Genomic DNA, 10,310 nt, shown 5'->3' with positions numbered 1-10,310 from the left:
ATGCGATAATCGCTCGAGGACAAAAAAATAAACAATGCATCCACATTGCATGCGACAATCAACCGAGAACGAAAAAAGAACAACGCAATTGTAGTGCATACGACGATTGGTCATGGACTCAAACGACCAACGCATTTCCACCGCATGCGACAATCGATAAGAGATAAAAACAATTACACCGCATGCGACGATCGATCGAAGATGTGAAGAGCAACGCATTCACAAGGACTTCTGACATTGTACAACTTTTCTGTTGTACGATTCTGAAAAATCAATCGTGGAGCAGAGCGGACGTTTCCACTAAGCCATGGCAGGAATTATCAGATTTTCAAAGCGGGAACACTAATACAGAAGGAGCCAAGGTCTATAAATAGCTTCCTCAAATTCAATGAAAAAGAGGATGGTCTGAAGAGACAATCCAGAGAAAATCCGGGAGAACGAAGAGACAAGATTGAGAGGTAAGTCTTTGAGCAAGCAATTATTTCCATTCCTGAAGAAGAAGCTCTGTGCGAAAGGACATTTCTACCTGGAATTCAAGCCTGAAAGGGAAGCTTTCCACTCCATTTCTTCCACACGCCAGAAAGCACATCGTCTCCGATCAGGATCTGTGTCAAGACATTGATAGTCTTTCCATATTTGTTCTTATTTTCCATTCATCTACTGTGTTCATCTATCTTTAATCTTTCATTCACTATCTGTAACAAATGCTGATCTCTAGATTTAAATATCATTATCGTATTCCTCATCATCTCTCTATTCTTTTCCGTACATTCATCATACATTTTCTGCATCATGTGTAACTAATCCCCAGGGTAAGGGAAAGGATTAAGCGAGTGAGTTAATCCTTGTTAAGGAAATCGGTTGAGTTTAGCTAAAGCATGCTCGACGACATCTTCACCTATGAGAGCAGAAGTGAAGATGTTATTCCGCCTATCGAAAGAAGGCTTGAAGAATGCGTTAACTAAAGCGAGAGTATTTCCAGAGATGGAAAGAACCTTGCGTTCATCACGTTCATCTTTGTTTCACCATAGACATATGGGAACGTGGCCGATCATGAAAGGTGTAAGCCAAGGGAAAACGGAACCTTAGTTGCGTCCTCATCAAGATTGATGAACTTGCGATGTCCTTTCCCTGAACCCATTCTCTTTCTGATTCATTTCACAAGACTTTCCACCGCATTCACCAGACATTTTTGCACATCTTCACAGCCAGTCCTCAAACTGTATATTAATAGTTTATTCATTTCGTTTGTCACTGCAATTTACCTATCACCGCAATTTACTCTTTATTGCATTTTACGTTTCTGTAACCCAATTCATTATTCTTTATGTTAACTGGTCGCATATACCACATTAGTATCACATTAATTCTCACAATCCCCATGTTTGACCTCAGATCACTCTGAGAAACTTGCGTTGGAATTATACTTGGTTCCAGCGTAAAAAAACTTGTGACACGCACTACACGAATGCATACTACGAGAGCATTTAAGCATCATCGCATACATTTAGAACATAGTATCGCATAATATCATAAGTCATAGCGCATCATCAAATCATCAAAATTTTTATTCATTACAAATTTTTGGTGCCGTTGCCGGGGACGAAAACTTGAGTTATAGCGCAACATAAATTTATTGAAACAAGTTTTTTGGCGCCGTTTCCGGGGACGAAAAATTAAGTTAGCTAATCATCATAGATCATTCATTTTTTAATTCTTTACAAGTTTTTGGCGCCGTTGCCGGGGATTGGCAATTTTTTTAGTGTTGAATACTTTTGTGGTATTTTGCAGGACAGATCTCTATTGTACTGTCTGTTTAACGCGGAGAGCAGGCTGACGGTTTATGTGTATTGGGACTGAACCAAAATTTGAAGCTCGACCTAGAGATCGAGCGTAATTTTCGCGCACAAGCACACCAGAACCAAACAAGGCGAAGGAGAAACATGGCTAACAAAGATAGGCCCGAGGGGAATCAAGGGGTAAATCGGCCGGCATAAGATCCAGTTTTTCTGGCTGCCGACCGCTATATCTCAATGAGAAACTATGCGACACCTAACTTATATGACTTCTCGCCCGAAATTGCAAGACCCACGGTAGAGGAGAATACACGATTTGAGATAAAGCTGCTCATGCTTCAAATGATCCAAAATGCGGGGCCGTTTGGAGGACAACAAGGTGAAGTCCCGCACACACATTTGACCAGCTTCGTAGAAATGTGCAACACATTTTCCATACCTGGCGTGACTCCGGAAGGAATTAGACTTTATCTCTTCCCGTATACACTTCGGGATGAGGCAAAGATGTGGGCTCATTCATTGGAGCCAAATGAAATTAATTCTTGGGACCAGTTGGTTGAGCGATTCATGAAGAAATTTTTCCCGCTTGCCATCAACGCAAGAAGACAAAGGGCGTGTTAAATTTTGAACAGATGGAAAATGAAACTCTAAGCACCGCCTGGGTGCGATTCAGAAGATTAGTGAAGAATTGGCCGCACATCGGGATTCCCGATTGCGTTATGATGGAAACCTTTTATAATGGCTTGGATAGATCAACCCAAGTAGTTGCTGACGCCTTCGCGGCAGGAGGGTTTATGGATAAGACGTATACGGAAGTGAAGGTCATCTTAGATCACATTTCGCGAAATACAGATGATTGGATGGATGACGGGTATGGGGGAAGAGGCCCGGAGCGAAGAAGAACAGAAAGTGCCATTGTACCAGCTGATACAATGACCACCTTGGCCGCCTAGATGGCCGCAGTTACCTCACTCCTCCAGACTATGGCTATTAATCAAGGACATCTCTCTCAAAGTGCAGCGCTGACGCAAGTGGCAACAGTAAGCTGCATCCAATGCGGAGAGGGGCACTAGGTGGAAGTCTGCCTGTCAAATCCACAATCTGTATACTCTATTCACAATAACCCGTTCAACAACACATATAACCTGGGTTGGCAAAATCAATCCAACTTCAGTTGGGGAGGTAACAACGACCAGAGAGGCCAAAGGAATCTGCAGAACAATTTCGGGAGTCGAGGAATCCTTCCATCTTTTCATCAAGGTCTAAATCAGAGTCACCACCAAAGTAGGCAATCACACAACCAACCTTCCTTATCCAACACCTCTACAAATTCATCGTCCTTGGAAGCTCTGCTGAAGTAGTATATAGAGAAAAATGATGCGGTCATGCAATCGCAAGCATCTTCCATAAGGAATTTGGAGGTCCAGGTAGCGCAACTGGCAGCCGAGCTTAGAAATAAAACACTAGGAATGCTGCCTAGTAATTCAGAAGCCCTCGGATCTAATGGGAAGGAACAATGTCAGTAGTGACATTGTGCAAGTAAGTCTGACCGCCTGCGGGGATGCGGTTGCGGTAACCATGAAAACTCTTTTCAATCAGCATCCCTAACACTATCTTTATCGCTTTCTTTACTACTTTCTTTACTTCTTTATCATTGCGTTATTTAATTCAGTTTATTGCTTTCTTAAATTAGTTTTACTGCTTACTAGAATTTACTTCTACTTCAATTCCAGTTTGCGTTAATTTTATGCTTAGTCCAATTTATTTCCATTCCAACCTTAGTTTGCTTTGATCTCAAAATTTTTGTGAATGAACATTAAAAAAAATGAACACCGTAACGTCTTATCAATTTGGTTTTAGGATAAGCATTGCGATGTTGGTGATACCATAAATAACATCTAGTATGCATTGTGACGGCGGGTGTATCTTGCGCTGATAGATACATTTTGTGTCCGTCTTTCAAAAATGCATTGCATTGACGGATGAGTTGCACGTGTATGTACATTGCGCTCGTCCTCAGCAAAAATGCACTATGTTGATGGTTGTGTTGCACTGGTAGAAATACCGTGTGCCCGTCCTCTAGAAATGCGTTGCGTTGAGGGGTGTGTTGCGCTAATGCATACGTTGTGCCCATCCTCAGCAAATATGCATTTACGGTAACGAATGCATTACGTTGATCACTTAACATTGTGCCTGTCCGATTAAATAATAATAATAATAAATGATAAAATCTTCACGAAGAGGGTAGTTGAATCGCTTCAGCTTCCCTTTTTGCTAAATCATAATGGGAGGGGCGCGGCGGTAAGCCTTTTGGAGTACCGAGGTCTGCCACACAGCGATTGCGTTGGGCCCATCAAGGCCCAACCTATAAATCACACCCCCTTCAACTGAGGAACTCATTTGCATCTCTTCGTGAAAGAAAAACCCTAAAGCAATTCTCTCTGTATACCATCCCTTTCCGAGCTTTCTTCCGAAAGAAAGAAATTTCCAACTTCTTTCACTTCACCAACAAAAATGGCCAGACAATCTTCCCACTCATCCTCTTAGCCATCATCCTCTTCCCAAGCCCCTGTCACCACACGGGAGGTGGCTTTCCTTGCTGCCAGTCACCGCCTCGCCGCCCAGCCTAAGCCTTCCCCAAGAATCTCCAGAAAACCTCGGCGAAAAATCTCTATAGCCGAAAAACCACCCACCAACCAAGAGGGGCCAAGCACGGAGAGTGCCCCTGCCACCAAACCTGAGGTGGCACTCCCAGTACCTTCGACTGAAAGAGAACTGAAGCAAAGGGAGACAAGGAGGTATTTGGGAGTATTTTGAGCAATTTAGAAAGAGAGGGGGGTTTACCCGAGGCAAGAGTAGTGAACCAGCCCCTGCCATCAAAGAAGGAGTTGGCATTGGCTTCGCGGAGAATGGCCCTGGTCACTTTGGATCCTAAGAAGACTATCCCAACAGACTCCAATGAGGGACCCGTTAAGGCTGTTTTGGAGGTTGTAGAGGCGAAGAAGTAGCCAGGGACGATTGAAGAGAAGGAGAAGAGAAGAAGTACAGAAAAATGAGCGGAAGACGATGAAGTCGCCTGGCTAAAAAAGGAGAAGAAAGAAAAGAAGAAGAGTGAAAGAAAAAAACACAGGTGAGAAAAGAAATGCCTGAAGAAAGAGAAGAAAAAAAAGAGGATGGAAAGTCTAGATTTTGACGGAGAATCAACCACCGCAAGGGTGGAAGAGAGGATGTCAGCGCAAGCTAGAGCATCAGCGTAACCACAAGTTTCACTGCATACCAGATTGGTTGCATTTGAAGACAGAGAAGACCTTGACATCACCCCTCTCATGCGGCGTTGTAAGGAGAATGCACCGCAAGGGTCCACAAGTGACCCATTGTTTTTTCAACACATAACAGAGAAGGAGGAGAAAAGAAAAGGAGAAGAAAGAAAGGATGTCATGTGCATGCCAAATCATAGCAACAGGAGATTTGGATAGAAAACTTCACGACGAGGAGGTCCGTCGTGACAACGCAAGAGCGGCAAAAGAAGAAAGAAGAAGGCTCGAGGATGAGCAACGCATTATGCTTGCCTCGGAGCAATTTGAAAGAAAATGAGAGAAGAAGAAGAAAAAGAAAAGAAGGAAAAAGAGGAGAAGGAAAGACGCCGCAAAGAAAATGTGCAGCGTGTCAGAGAAGGTAAGAGAAAAGAAGTGGAGGAGGAATGGAAAAGGGAAAAAGAAGAGCAACGCAAGGTGAGAGAATGCACCCAAAGACAGAAATGCCGCCTTGCGTCTGCTCAAGAAAAGGGCAAAGCTAAAGTTTAGAGCAGCGAGCTTGCGTCGACCAGGAGGCACCCAACAACCAAGAAATGATGATCTATGGATAGAAATGGGCTTCTTCCCTGCGTCGGCGCCACTACCGGATCTTATCACCAGTGTTGTGGTGGAGCATGGGTGGGAAAATTTTTTTCCAATGTCCATCCATCATTATTCCTGTGGTAGTGAGGGCCTTCTGGCCAGCTCCATGACACTAAAGATGTGGTGATCATTGAAGGGAGGGTAGTGTCATTCAGCACAAAGGACATCAATGAGCTCTATCAGTTAAAGACTCTCCCGGAAGCACCGGGTAACAAGCTAATTGATGATCATGAAGAAGAGCATATGGAGGATGCGCTGAAGGTATTAACGCAACCAGGAACTAAGTGGTTGGTGTCATTAACAGGCATAAGAACCCTCGCCTCCAAAAGGTTGTTGCCAGAAGCGTAACTTTGGGTTTATTTGGTGAAACGACGACTCATCCCAACAACGCATGACAAAAAAATTTCAAGGGATCGAGTTATGGCTGCATACTGTATAGCACGCGACATTCCGATCGATGTGGGCCAGCTCATTGTGAAGCAGATTCGAGGTTTTGTTGGCCGTGTGAGAGGTCAATACTTCTTCCTGTGAACAATTTGGAGCCCGTGCCTTTCTGTGGGCATAGGTATTGACGAAGAGCCCATGCCTGAAGTTCACGGCATCATCCACATGAAGATCCTGAGAATGCTTCTCAAAGATTCACACCACATTGCCCCGAGCTTCCAACAAAAAGGCCCCTCATTAATCTAAATGCGCCGCAACCACTCAAACCAAAGAAATAGCGCCACAATGATAAAGGAAAGGAAATCGTCCAAGGTAGTTCACCGCAGAAGCAAACCAGTTTAACCTTGGACCCTTTGCCTTTAATCATTTCCCACCAAGCCCTCCAATCGAACCCCTTTCCTCTCTTCTCGAACAATTCACAAACCTCCTCCTTGCCCCTGATTCCAACCCCGCATCTCCAGCAGTGTCCCCCAGCCATCTATCTCCACCTTACTTTTCACCCCCATTGCCGCATGTTGATGATCCACATGGTTTGTAAGCAGGCCCTTCCGCTCAACCTCAAATCGATGCTGATGAAACATCGACGATGCAACCCACCACTGCATCCCTTGTTATTGCCTTAGCCGATATGCGGGTCTTCTTATCTCAACAGCTTACCTTCTTTCACCATGCATTAACGGAGTTGCAGGAGAGCAACGCAGAGTTGCAAGACAGCAACATAATGTTGCGACAGACGATGGTCAATATTCAACGTAACATCTTTACCATTCGCCTGAACCAAAGACAGATGGCTGAGCGCAACCATGAGTACTTCAATTTCTTAATGGCATATCTACATGGTCCCATGGTGCCTCAACATCTACAACAACCTCTGCAATTTTGAAGAAGCACCACAACGAGCTCTTCCACAACATCTTCCTCGCCAAGAACACCCCCGCAACTCTAAATTTGGGGGTGTACCACCTTCTCCACAATTTTGCATTTTTTATTTGCGACCATTCAATTTTTATAGATAGCTATACCTTGTATTCTTTTGTACATACTTACAATTTTGTGTTGTGATATTTATAATTCTTTGTGTACTTAGACAAATTTTATACAATTGAGTAATCATTCTTTTCTTATGCGTTGGCCTCTTTACTTTTATCATTCTTTGTCAATTTATTGCGGGTATTCTTTTATTTTCTTTTGCGTTGTTTATTTGCGCTGCCATGATGAGTAGTATGCATACCCTTAGAAAAATTTCTTTATATATTGTGTTTTTTGCCTAACACTTAGACAATTCATCGCAATAGCTTTACTTTACCTTCTCTATTACAAGACTCTGCTCAAACCTTTTTTTCAAAATTTTGACTAAGTGTTTTATCTTTTATGTCCAAAATAACGCAATGAGGACCTTGCGCATCTCTAAATTTGGGGGTGGGGAAGGTTTGAACAGATGCGATCAAGCGGATGCGGTCATACCAGGCAAATGCATTCATCATCATCAAAAAAAAAAAAAAAAAAAAAAGAAAACTCCATTGTCAGCGCAAGGGAAAATCGCAACCTGATAAGAGTTAAGTCGTGAAAGGAACCTGCTCGTAGTTGGATGCTCGCATGACACTTGTAGGAGCAAGCCAAAACGAAGTTAGGTTACTAGGATTGACGCAATACAAAAAAAAAAAAAAAAGAGAGAAAATAAGGATAAAAGAGACAACTCCTCTGACCAGCAAAAGTAAAACTTGGCTGAGGATCAAGAGTTGAAGTTGAACTTGGTACACAACCGAAGTTGGATGCTCGCATGACACCCATGGGAGCAAGCCAAAACGAAGGGTATAACTATGATCAACATTCTCTATAGGATGACGCAAACCAGGCCACCGCATAAAAGATGCACTTTGTTGTTTTCGCAAGAAGAAGTAAAACATTCTTTTTAAAACTAGAAGGGAACTTTGGCCAGAGGTTTGTCTTAGATAAGAATAAAGTAGAGTACGTCAAAGAAATGTTGAAGGATAGAAGGAACTTGTAGGTTGAGAAATTATGTAGAGGTGGAGCATTCGGAGTAGCCGATCGACGCAAAGTTAGGATAGAAGTTGAGCTGAATTGCCTTAGTCGAGGATCTACTTGAGGACAAACATATATCTAAATTTAGGGTGTGATAACTTGTAGAAATACAAGTTATTTATACCGTTCTTATTTACATTATGCAGCAAAAAGAAGGAAAAGTTTTGTTGACAATATAGAAATTGGCTTAGAAATACGAAAATTGTAAAGTGTTATGAGCACACCCGCTAACCCCATTGCGATGGCAAAATGGAATGCCCAAGTCTTTGTTTTGCAAGAAACAAGTCATCGGATACGATAATCACTCGAGGACAAAAAATGAACAACGCATCCACATTGCATGTGGTAATCAATCGAGAACGAAAAAAGAACAATGCAATTGCAGCGCATGCGACGATCGATCATGGACTCAAACGACCAATGCATTTCCACCGCATGCGAAAATCGATAAGAGATCAAAACTGAAGAGCAACGCATTCGTAAGGACTTCTGACATTGTAAAACTTTTCTGTTATACGATTCTGACAAATCAATTGTGAAGCAGAGCGGACATTTCCACTAAGCCATGGCAGGAATTATCAGATTTTCAAAGCGGGACCACTAATACAGAAGGAGCCAAGGTCTATAAATAGCTTCCTCAAATTCAATGAAAAAGAGGCTGGTCTGAAGAGACAATCCAGAGAAAATCTGGGAGAACGACGAGACAAGACTGAGAGGTAAGTCTCAGAGCAAGCAATTATTTCCATTCCCGAAGAAGAAGCTTTATGCGAAAGGTCACTTCTACCTGGAATTCAAGCCTGAAAGGGAAGCTTTCCACTCCAGTTCTTCCACACGTCGGCAAGCACATTGTCTCCGATCGAGATCTGTGTCAAGACATTGACACTCTTTCCATATTTGTTCTTATTTTCCATTCATCTACTATGTTCATCTATCTTTAATCTTTCATTCACTATCTGTAAAAAACGTCGATCTCTACATTTAAATATCATTATCGTATTCATCATCATCTCTCTATTCTTTTCCATACATTCATCATACATTTTCTGCATCATGTGTAACTAATCCCCAGGGTAAGGGGAAGGATTAAGCAAGTGAGTTAATCCTTGTTAAGGAAATCGGCTGAGTTTAGCTAAAGCATGCTTGACAGCATCTTGACTTGTGAGAGCAGAAGTGAAGATGTTATTCCGCCTATCGAAAGAAGGCTGGAAGAATGCGTTAACTAAAGCGAGAAGTATTTCCAGAGATGGAAAGAACCTTGTGTTCATCACGTTCATCTCTGTTTCACCATAGACATATGGGAACACGACCAATCACTGAAAGGTGTAAGCTAAGGGAAAACGGAACCTTAGTTGCGTCCTCAGCAAGATTGACGAACTTGGGATGTCCTTTCCCTCAACCCATTCTCTTTCTGATTCATTTCACAAGACTTCCCACCGTATTCACCAGACATTTTTGCACATCTTCACAAGCAGTCCTCAATCTGTATATTAATAGTTTATTCATTTTTTTTGTCATCGCAATTTACTTATCACCGAAATTTACTTTACCGTAATTTATTTACCATCGTATTTTACTCTTTACCACAATTTATTCTTTACCGCATTTTACGTTTCTGTAACCCAATTCATTATTCTTTATGTTAACCGGTCGCATATACCACATTAGTATCGCATTAATACTCACAATCCCCATGTTTGACCTCAGATCACTCTGAGAAACTTGCGTTAGAATTATACTTGGTTCCAGCGTAAGAAAACTTGTGACACGCACTACACGAATGCATACTACGAGAGCATTTAAGCATCATCGCATATGTTAGAACGTAGTATCACATAATATCATAAGTCATAGCGCATCATCAAATCATCAAAATTTTTATTCATTACAAGTTTTTGGTGCCGTTGCCGGGGACGAAAACTTGAGTTATAGCTCAACATAAATTTATTATAACAAGTTTTTGGTGCTATTGCCAGGGACGAAAACTTCAGTCTTAGATTATCATTAAATTTTATTATTACAGTTATCGTACTGTTGATTGGTTATATCTGATGGACACAGAAATATATCTGTGGTGAGAATAGTATAGCTGTCGGTCTTTAATGGAATGCCTAGTAGTCAAGGGATGGTGGAT

This window comes from Benincasa hispida, chromosome 1, assembly GCF_027475165.1.
Source record: "Benincasa hispida cultivar pf3 chromosome 1, pf3_genome.v1.1, whole genome shotgun sequence".
In the NCBI taxonomy this organism is placed as follows: Eukaryota; Viridiplantae; Streptophyta; class Magnoliopsida; order Cucurbitales; family Cucurbitaceae; genus Benincasa; species Benincasa hispida.
The sequence above is the reverse complement of the archived record's forward strand: the minus strand, read 5'-3'. Positions refer to the sequence as shown.